This window comes from Lupinus angustifolius, chromosome LG06 (assembly GCF_001865875.1).
Source record: "Lupinus angustifolius cultivar Tanjil chromosome LG06, LupAngTanjil_v1.0, whole genome shotgun sequence".
Classification (NCBI taxonomy): Eukaryota; Viridiplantae; Streptophyta; class Magnoliopsida; order Fabales; family Fabaceae; genus Lupinus; species Lupinus angustifolius.
The window spans coordinates 3,440,595-3,451,779 of NC_032014.1; the positions used below are offsets into that span (position 1 = coordinate 3,440,595).

Below are 11,185 nucleotides of genomic sequence, written 5' to 3' on the forward strand. Positions count from 1 at the left end.
TTATTAAAAACAACATTATATTAATAGATAAATTGTTAAAATCATGTACTAATTTAATGATTTAATGAAATTTCATTATTTTGTACGACATAGAACAAACATGTCTAACTAGTGTGCAAAAGTCTATTAAAGTTGATATGATTAAATAATAATAATTATTCTCTTGCAGATAATTATGGAGAACTATTTTTTAAACTTTAATACAATTCACAATTATAATAAAAGATTTATTCCTTTCTAGTTTCTACATTGGAAACTTGAAGTTGAAAACATTTGCCACCTAGTTGGGTTTTAATTTGTGAAATTGAAAACTCTAACACTCTTTCTTTCATATAAAAAGATTGGCAATATGTAAATGTGATAACGTCAATAGATTAGAAAATTAATTAGATACACTAGTGTTTTTTTTAGTGTCCTTGTTATGCATGAACACCTCAAAAAAAAAAAAAAAGCAGTAGGGTTGTGATTACTTTTATTCATTAACTAAGCTAACCAAATATACATATCATATGGTGTAATTATCATAAATGTTGTCAAACAAATATATTTAAAATGGATAAATGGTTTTCAGCTCATGTAAAAAATTATTGAGTTTTATCATATTCAAATAATATATGAATCTAGAGGAGAAAACATATTTACTTTCTTTTTGTACTATTGGAAAAGTTACATTTAAGCAACATTCAAGTCAATAGGATTTTAGGTACATGTTGTGTTACATATGTGGGCTTCATCAAAATAGTATTTATAAAAAAATTAATAAAATTTGACACCTCGTGCATATGGATCAAAAAAGTATAAACTTTCATTGGGAAAAAATAAATTTAAAAAATTATGCATTTAAATTTTAAATGTAGCCACTTGTTTTTTTGTTTTAAAAATTACAATACCATCTAATAATATTATTTGATATATCCTCTTATAACATATGAAACATGACATATATCTAAAAGTATTACTTTCTTTGCTCAATAATAATTGATTTATAGATTAATTGTTTTGAAACATATTTCATTCTTCTTTTGGTTTGTAAGGGTTAAGATTAGAAAACTCAAAATTAACATTATATATTATTTGCTAACGAATCTATAATAAAAAATAAATGTTAATTGTGGTTGTTTTCAAATATTCTTATAAATGTTATATGAATATTTGAAATTATTTAAATGTTATAATTAATTAATTATATCAAAATATTAATAATCTATTTCATACTGATTAAAAATTTTAATTTAAAGCTATAAATTCAAAGATCAAAAAGTTTGTGTGATGAGAATATACTTAAAAAATTAGTTAGAGGGATACTTAAAAAAGCAACATAAAACATGTACCAGGAATAACTTTAAAGAAGATTATAAATTAGTACCGTTAGAATTTTAATATTTTTTAATTAACAAGGCCCATTAAGGAGATTTGATTTATAAGCAGAAGATTTGATTTATTAGAAGATTTGATTTATATAAGCAGAAGATTTGATTTATATAAGCAGAAGATTTGATTTATAAGGTAGGTGCTTAATTTACTATATAATGAGTTCATGACATCTTCGTTCAATGTTGCTATATCCAGACCCAGCGAGCGAGAGCGAGAGAGACATATGCGAGCGAGAGAGGTAATGGTATGTTTTCAGTCTCCTGCAAGAAACTTGTTTCTCTTTTCTCTCACTTCTCTATCTACTGCATGAAATCCTAAAACCTTGATGTAATTTCCTAATCGGTGGTGATGGTAATGGTATGTTTCTTGAAATTATTCCACGTTTCTCTTCATCATCACGTTCATCTTATTTCTATTTAATACTCCATTTTGAACAGATGTTTACATCGAAGAAAGAAGATGCTGAAATCGAAAAAGTAATTCGACTTCCTGCAAATCGAAGATGCATCAACTGCAATGTCTTGGTAACATTTTCTGTGTTCATCAACCTCAACTTACCCTAGAATTTGTGAAATATACATAATTTTGTTTAAATTGAATCAGGGACCATAATATGTGTGTACAACTTTCAACACCTTTGTCTGCATAAATTGCAGTGGAATACAGTATGCATTACAAATCTCAACTTCTTCTATATATGTTTTATATGCATTACAAAGTGACATTGTTTTACTACAAGGTTTTAGCAATAGACTCCTCTTTTCTTTTGTTTTTGTCAATTTCTGTCACTAATCGTAATTGATGATAGTTACATCGTCACGTTTTTTCCTTCTAATTTCTCTCAGTTTTCGATCTCATCCAAGAAAACCTGTCTCTCTTTTCTCTCAGTTCTCTATCTAGTGCATGAAATCCTAAAATCTTGATGTAATTTCTTACTATGTGATCGCAATGGTATGTTTCTTGAAATTATCTATGAAAGAGAGAGGTTTTTGTAGTGTTTCCAATCCTTTTCTCTCTCAATTTTCATTATTCTACATGAATTCCTAATTCTTGAGGCAATTTCTTTGTATCTGATAATGACGTGATTTTCTTGATTGTCAGCTGATAACGAAATGCGAGAAAGAGATAGATTTTAAATTATTCATGCCTTCCAGACTCTTTATTATTGCCACACCTTTCTTTTCTCTTAATTGATATTTTTGCAACGAATCAAGAAACACACAAATGTTATAATCAAGAAACACACGAATATTATAATCAAGAAACACATGAATAGTATAATCACGAAACACACAAATAGTATAATCAAGAAACACACGAATAGTATAATCAAGAAACACACGGATAGTATAATCAAGAAAGATTGATTTATTTTTTGAGTGCTCTTTCCCACTCTTTATAATTGGTACACATAATGAAAAGAGATTAGTATGATTGACCGTTGTTGCCTAAAATCTGGAATATGGATGAGTTACACCCTATAAGATGATCTTATTGTGTGGAAATATTGTCTTCTATTGAAATTTCGGTGCTTAGTCTATTTATCTGGTTCAGCTTAATAGAATTTTAATATTCCTACCCAGAAATTATCCCAAGTTATAAAAATCTATGCAAGTTGAACAAAGGCTTGAAATTTTCAGCTGAACTTATTACTATTATTTTTTGCTTGTGTTCACATGGCTGTGCAAGGCTATTTCTCTTGGTGTTTGCAATATGGTATGTAATGCAGACTGTAGAGCATAAAAATTGCTTTCCAGAACTACTATGAGTTGTGGCTGCTTTGAAGCCTCAACTTTGAAGAAGAAAAGGAGTAATTCTCTTACTCCTAATGAAATAGATGGTGAGAGCCTGGTGATTACTTATTTTCATATTTAATAGCCTTCATTATCGCTAGAAGTTTAAACATACAAACATGTGAAATTTTTCAAAAGTTGTATTCTTTAGTAGATTTGGGGTATTAAATTATTGTTTTGCTAGGTGTCATCTGCTAGTGTTATTGTGTCATAGGATAGTTTTCATGTGCAGTAGTGTTGCATCTCTTGAGACATTATATAATTTTGCCTTCTTTCAATGTGTTCTTATTATATCAATCTGCTGCTTTTAAGTGTAAGCAATTAATATGGAAATTCACCTTGCTTTAATACGAAGAGGAAGACAGTCCCCGTACAGTTGTAACTCTCAAACTATAATTATGTTCATTTAGTTTATACATGAGGGAAAACTGAAAACACAATCTCAGTGCAAGAGACACCCTTTAGGATTTTGTTAGTTTCTTTGTTCTTTGATAAGCAATGCTGCTGAGATATGTTCATAAGAGTTATGATGTATAAATTTTAATTAGCAATACTTTTTAACTACAATTTTCTTCATATTTATCATGATACTTAATGTCGTGTACTCTTTTTTAACACATCTATTCTTTGTTGTTCAAGATACCCATTTGATAATGTTAGGCATTTCTCGATAAAGAATTGAGATTGGCCACTGACAATTACAATATGAGCAATAAGATTGGGCGAGGAGGTTTTGGAACTGTTTTCCGGGTACACCTCACAGTTCTTGTATAAGTTGTAAACTTTTGGGATTAATATGTATGTTAGCCAGTTGAACTTGCCAAAATGATTCGTTAGAGGAGTTTATGATAGTAGACCGACTAATATTTGTATTTTTATTTTTGTTCCTATCTTTCTCTGATTCTGAGTTAAGATTGTATTCAGGGTTTTGGGAGATGTTTTTCTGATTTAGGTGCAGGGAATGCTTCAATTTTATAAAACTTTAGCACTAACAACATAAATCCTTCCATCCTTTTGTATGAGATAAATTCTAAAACGAAAATTTGTTCGCCTCCACTTTATACCCCCTCCCCACACCGAGTCATATTCCTTTCGGACAACATAAAAGTTGGTGGGCTATAAAAGTTGAAATGACAATGGTAGGCAAAGCAGGGACACCCACCCCACTTGTTACACCAACTTTTCTATTCTTCTTTTGCATATCAGTAACTTCTTTACCATAAAGTTGAGCAAAAAATAAAAAAAGTGATCCCTTTGATTTCTCTGCCATGTTAATATCTTTTACATCTTCAGGTTTGGTCTTCAATTTATATTGGAATTTTGGTTTCTCTCTCTAGTATTTTCTATAGGAAAATTCAGCGTAACAAACAAAATAGGAATGATAGGTAGGTTGAACTATAAGAGGAGATCATGACTTGAGTGAGATTTACTGGAGACATAGAAAGGAAGATGAAGAGTTGGAATGGTCCCATAATTCCACTCGCTTAATATCTCAGTTAGCTCAATGTTTTAGTGAGTACATTTTTCTCTTGAAGCTTCTTTGCATTCTTGTAAGTTTTGTCTCTTTCTTAAATGAATATCATAATTGATTTGTGTTTTGCATGAATGAGAAAATGCAACTGTCCCAGTTGAATACTTAAATTGGCAGATCATGTTGTTAGGATCTATCAAACAGAGAAAAACATGCTTTTTTGTTTGCTTAGTCCTATCCAGGATTCACTTCTTGCTTTTCTACGACAGTCTTAAAGGAATGCTCCTTCTGCTTCAAGTATTAGAAAACACAACACAAATAATAGTTTGCAGAATGTATTGGAGGAACTTCCATTTATAATTCAAGTTTTATTTACTTGCTGATCCATAATTTGTTTCATGTAGCTAATGCGATGGTTGGATCACGATCATGGATTGGAGGACTCTTTAACTGTACAAACACTAGATGATAATCATCTGAAAAGTTTGTGGACTATCCTTTGAGCCCTGTTGAGGTAAAGGAAAAATGGAAGTTGCTGATTTTTATAGAATATTATAAACTCTTACCTTCTTATTGAACCCTGATTATATGATCTTCTATATCCTATCAATGTAAATAAAAACAGGTATTATGTCATGATATGTTTGTTTTTCCTTGTGTCGGACAATAGTTGAAAAGACTTAGCATTTGTTTTAATCAATGGAGCTATTTAATTATAGTAATTAATAGGAAACCATAATCTGCAATTATGCATCCTAGTACGTGTCTGACTGTTATCACAGACTCATTGAACATGTTTTAGGTTTATGTCAGGAAGAGAAACTTCAAAGGCTTCAAGAATAGCTGCAAGTACCTTATGATGAGACTCGCTCTGATCATCAAATACTTATTTTTTCATGCAGCTATCTTGCTTTCTTCTTTATTTAATTTCTCCGAATTCTTTCTCAGTACGCGTTTGGAAAATACAAGCTTCATCTCTGGTTCATTTTTGGGTTTTATTGAAACCACATTTTGCTAACAACGTAGTTAAATTCCAACAGGAAGCACTGAGAACTTTGTGGCACTGTTCCTTTCCTAATTTTTATTTTTCTACAATACTATTTGACATATTGACGATGCAAACTATTTCATGGCTCCAGGAGGTTCTACAAGCAACGCGAATGCAACTGGATAGAGAGCTATCCTTAGAAGACATCAACGCAATACCAGACCTCCCTGCTTATAATCTACTGTACAAATAGTTTTACTCTTCCTCTGCTGTTTATAACCAACAAATTTCAAGTAAGACAATTTTTAACTTTGTAAGCTTTGTAGACAATTCCATTACAATGTTTATTCTCATTGAACTGTGTTCTGCCTCTTCTGAATGAGTTTGTATTATATGTCACACCTTCAAAGTTTTTATAGCTTACATGTGGTAAATGAGCCAATGGTATTGAAAGGACATTTTAAGATGCATTTTGAAATTTCACTTGGAGTTTTTCTAAAACCAGAGAATTGAGAAACCATCTTCAAGTTCAAAAGGAAATTAGAAATAAAAAATTAATTACATTAGAGTCTGTGATAATGATAAGGTTGGAAGGAGCATTTTCTATAAAATAAAAAATAGGTACATTTACACTCACCTCTTTTGTTCTCCCTAGTGGTTTTTGAGTCTTTGGGTAACACAAACTCTAAACTTTCATGATGTACCTTCTTCATTTTCTGTTAACTTTAGTGAAGATACTGATTATGATTATAAGAAGTATTTAACAACACAAGTATTTCCCATTAGTTGGGGTGTTACATGATCAAACAAAGTTGTTGTGCTGTATCAAATTGAAATCTTAAAATATGTTGCTTTAAATTCTTTTAATGGTTTGTGCAGTTTTACATTATCAACTCTTGTTAAGGATACTTCTATTTATCTTGTTTTTTATGTTGCCAGGAAGTTAAAGAGTGATGAGAACCAATGAAGTGAAGTTCCTATAAGCTCAATGAGAGTTTTATAAGTAATTAGTTAAAATAAAAATGCTAATTACTTAGAGTAGCACTGGAACTCTAAGAAGAAAGAAGTAAAGATTTCTTTTTATTGTTAGGTAAAAATTTATACACAATATTTAATGCATATGGGTTGGTTCCATATGAGGTTGAGAGATGAACAAACAAGTAATGAGATTCATATCAAAAGGCACACTGCATTCGTCATAGCCAGCATCATCTTCTTCTCCGGTCTCCGTAGTGAGGCGCGTGCATACTGTAATGAACAAAAAGTCCATCCCCTTCCTCTGTAGAATGAGCCAGTCTTTGCAGTGCAACACTTATGTTCTTTCCCGTAGGCTGTGTAAGACTCATCGATATCGATCAAAACGGCGATGTCGTCTTCAGAGAAATTGTATCTATCGATAAGGCAAATACATGCATCTTTCACACACTGTTTATGCATCCTATCAAAACTGATTTTCTCGCCATTGCAGCACTACACTAATTTCTTTGTTTTGTTTTTTTCCGTGTTTTTTCTTTCTAAGGTTAAACTCTCTAAATAGTTGACCAAGCAAAATGTGCATCAGGTTAGTTTTTTTGTTGGTATCCTTTCATTCTTTTATTACTATTTATTCTTTCTAAAGTAATTTAAATTACTTTATCATTTTTATTATTTCTTTTGAAAAGTCAATAATGATCAAATATAAATTGGGACGATACATTAACAATATATAAAATTCATATACTATAAATTAATATGTTTTTCTCTTTATATTATTTATATTTAAAAGTTAAACCTAACTGAATATGAATCATAATATTATGACAATATATATATAATTTTTATTCTATCCATACATTTTATGTTTTCTTTTTCTGTTACATGTTGTTGTTTGTTTCAGACTTATGATTTATTAAAATCTAATATGTATGCACCATTATGTTAAATAATATAAATAATAATATTATTGACTAATAAAATTAATTGTAAGAATGATCTATTAGGATTTAATACATATTTATCGATAGTGTAAGTATCTTATGATCTATTAGGAGATTCCATCTTTGGTGGCAGTTCTCGTGATAAAGCAACAAGAATAGGAATAGGAATATGAAGTTGTTGGTTTTCACATAAATTGTCGTGATTGTTACTCACATATGTTTTTGTTGTATGTTTGAGAGTATAGTGTCTCTTGCTCAAAGGTATCTTCCCTTTACTCTCAGGAAACCTACCAAAGATTTCTTAAAGGCAGTGGATGGAATAACTTTGAAGGATATTATTCACTTTATCAAAAGCTCATTTCCTCCCCTCTTACAATGGGATCATATAGAGATGGTATTTTTTCAAAAGAATTTTCCTTAACTATTTTTGTATCTTCTCTAATATTAATTTTTTCAATTCATTTTCAGCAGTCATATATGTCCCAAGCTATGACTCAGTGAGCTGCAAGTTCAGTTCAAAATGAGGTTGTTTTTAATGTGTGGATGAAAGGTGTAAAATCAAGTTAAAATGAGGTTGTTTTCAATAAATTGGTGATTATGCGCAAGCAGCATATGCATAGTTCATTATTTTTGGGTACATAATCGTTGAATTGAGTGAGTTTTCACAGGTATGTATGTATTGATGTTGGGCTAAGCTCTAACTTCTGGATTAATTTTGGATCACTTGATGTCCTTGTAGGCTGGACTAGTACACAGGAATAGTACCCCAGAAAAGCTAAGCTCTAACTTCTGGATTAGTGGAATGCTCTTTGGAATTAGCTGGTGCTCCCTTCATTGAATTTCTCTTGAGAAGAAATTAATAGCATTTTTGTTGATTTTTGACAGCCTCTGTTTATTAATTAGCGTTATTGGACATGCAAGTGTCTATCTACGGTACTACCTTTTAGCCTAAACTTACTGATTGCAGAGTCAAAACTAAAGAAGTTTGTGTGATGGTTCTGGATTTTGAATGGAGTTCAATTTGTTTTGATAAATTCTTCTACTTTAGTGCATGTGCCTGGGCAAGCATCCACTGAAACATTAATTAGCGTTGACTCTGAATCGATGGCTATGAACAGCACTTGTTCTTATTATTCAGGTCTGCTTTTGGTACAGTTTGACAAGTGTCATTCTGTCATTTTAATTGTGTTTCAAATTATGCAGGCTTTTGTTGATTCAGTTCTTGACTTGGCTTCACATTTTATTGCATATTAGTGGCGTTATGCAAGTTTCTGCTGCACATTGGCAACTCATACTATGAACTCAGGCACTGGAAGCAACAACTGCAATGTGGTTACCAGTCCTTCCCGAAGTCCTGCAACAAGTCAGGGTCAGTGCATACTGATCAGGTATGTTCCTTGAGAGGTCAAATTAGTCTACAGGTTCATTTTTAGGAACTTTTAAATAGTCTTCATAGTCTAAATTGTAATGGGTTTCTATAATTTAAAAAAATAATTTCAAGGATCCAGTTGCCTATAGTTTAAAATCTGAATGAGACCCTGATTTACTGGATGATCTTATACGAAGTTATAGTATGAATTCTGCATTCTCTATTCATAACCTAAAATGGAATGGTTTAGTTTCTTAAGTGTAATTCTAGTATTAATTTTTTTATTCATATTATAAATTGGTATGGTATATTTGTGGCCATGATTTCCTGTGGCCATGATTTCCCTAAATACAATTGTTCATAGGATATGGATTATGCCTTGATGACCCGAATTGCAAATTGCAGTATGAATTTTTTATTCATTATATGAATTATAGATGGAATATTTGAGTTTCTAAATGCAATTGTAATAAGAGATGTGTATTGATAATGTAAAGCAGTATGGTATGCTTGAACTGTATGACCATAAATGTGAAGTGGATGCCATATGCCATGCTTTATGAGCATAATTGCCTTGATAAATGCAAATGCCAACAGTAGTTCTTTATTCATACTGTAAATTCAGAATGGCTGTGGATTATCATACTGACTTTATCGTAGTATACATTATGATTTCTCTAGTATTGTAGTTTGATTATGGAGAGTGAGATGTAACATTTTTGTTGGAATTAAGGAAGAGGATTTGGTTATCGTTGTTGTTTATAATTCTTTTCATATATGCAGATTATGCTAACAATAAAGGTGCAGGCCAGTGCACGAGGCCCCCACCACCATTGAGGTTTGTGGAGGGTTGATATGCTGCCTTACCCTAATAATAATAACTATTATTACTTAAATGTTACATAAATGTTATTGGAAATTCTGGCATATGTTCTCATTGTTCTTGGTAAATATTAGGATTAGTTTTGTATTTGACTTTGAGGATGCTATTTTTAATAAATGATATATGTATGATACATTAAGCTCATTTCAAAATGGGGTTGTTTACTTGGATGAATAACTTCCATGACATTCCTCTTTTTAAGCCTTGTGGCTTATATTCTCTTCATTTCTACTGAGGAAATGTGAACTTGTTTATGCTCGTATTATTTATAATTTTCGTCAGGATATATATTTCTTCTCATTTACTCAATAGTAGTCTCTATTTTTTTCTCCTACCTGTGTTTGAGCCATATCAACTGTTTACTTGTTAATATGTTATTAAAAAAAATTCTGATCCTTAAGAAAACAATATTTTGTATAAGGCTAGTTCATTTATTGTTGAACATGTTTGATTCAATTATTTGTGAATGCAAGAGTGAGTGTGAATTTATATTCAGAAGCATCTCTTTTTGCTAGTTAAAGAAACTACAGAATGATTTCTTCATGTACTTCTCGCATATATTGTAGGTAGATCGAGGAGTTGTTCATACTCTATTTATCCACTTACTATTTGCTTAAGGATGCTTTCAAATTTCAAATGCAGGTTGATGAAGATGAGATTTACTGGAGACATAGAAAGGAAAGATGGAGTTGGAATGCTCCCACTCGCATAATATCTCACTTAGCTCAATGTTTTCGTGAGTACATTTTTCTCTTCAAGCTTCTTTGCATTATTGTAAGTTTCGTCTTAGTTGATTTTTGCTTTGAGTGAACGAGAAAATGCAACTGTTCGAGCCAAATACTTAAAATAGCAGATTTTCATGCTTACATTAGGGCATTTTCCGTTTAATTGTGGTGAAACTTATCAATGAGGACTGAGTTGGGAGGTAGCACTCTGGCCGTTTAATTTTGGGAGAATCTTTTTGTAATTTCAAGCCTATGTATGATAATGAAGTTTCCTTTCTATTTAACTTTATTTTTTTGGGTAAGCCTATGAGCATTGAGAAGTGTGAGGGTTTGATCATGTTGTTTGGGCCTATCAAATGGAGAAAAACATGTTTTTGTTTGTTCGTCCTATCCAGGATTCATTTCTTGCCAGACAATAGTTGAAAAGACTTATCATTTGTTTCAAGCGGTGCAGCTATTTAATTATAGTAATTAATAAGAAACCGTAATCTGCAATTATGCATCCTAGTATGTGTCTCACTGTTATCACAGACTCAGTGAACATGTTTCACGTTTATTCAGGAAGAGAAACTTCAAAGGCTTCAAGAACAGCTGCAAGTACCTTATGATGAGACTAGCTCTGATCATCAAGTACTTATTTTTTTCATGCAGCTATCTAGCTTTCTT

At 31.3% G+C, this 11,185-nt stretch overlaps 1 protein-coding gene and 2 long non-coding RNA genes across 3 annotated transcripts in view; all 3 read left to right on the forward strand.

Moving 5' to 3' along the window:
* LOC109350391 overlaps positions 1-11,185 on the forward strand; it is a gene marked incomplete at its 3' end in the record, with an annotated part of 131,580 nt that overhangs the window by 70,537 nt on the left and 49,858 nt on the right. The window lies entirely within an intron of this gene.
* LOC109349020 lies at positions 1,590-3,224 on the forward strand. Its single transcript, XR_002107906.1, has 3 exons — positions 1,590-1,731; positions 1,812-1,898; positions 2,476-3,224. It is a non-coding gene; the product is annotated as an uncharacterized LOC109349020 (long non-coding RNA).
* LOC109349021 lies at positions 4,295-5,744 on the forward strand. Its single transcript, XR_002107907.1, has 3 exons — positions 4,295-4,717; positions 5,043-5,152; positions 5,452-5,744. It is a non-coding gene; the product is annotated as an uncharacterized LOC109349021 (long non-coding RNA).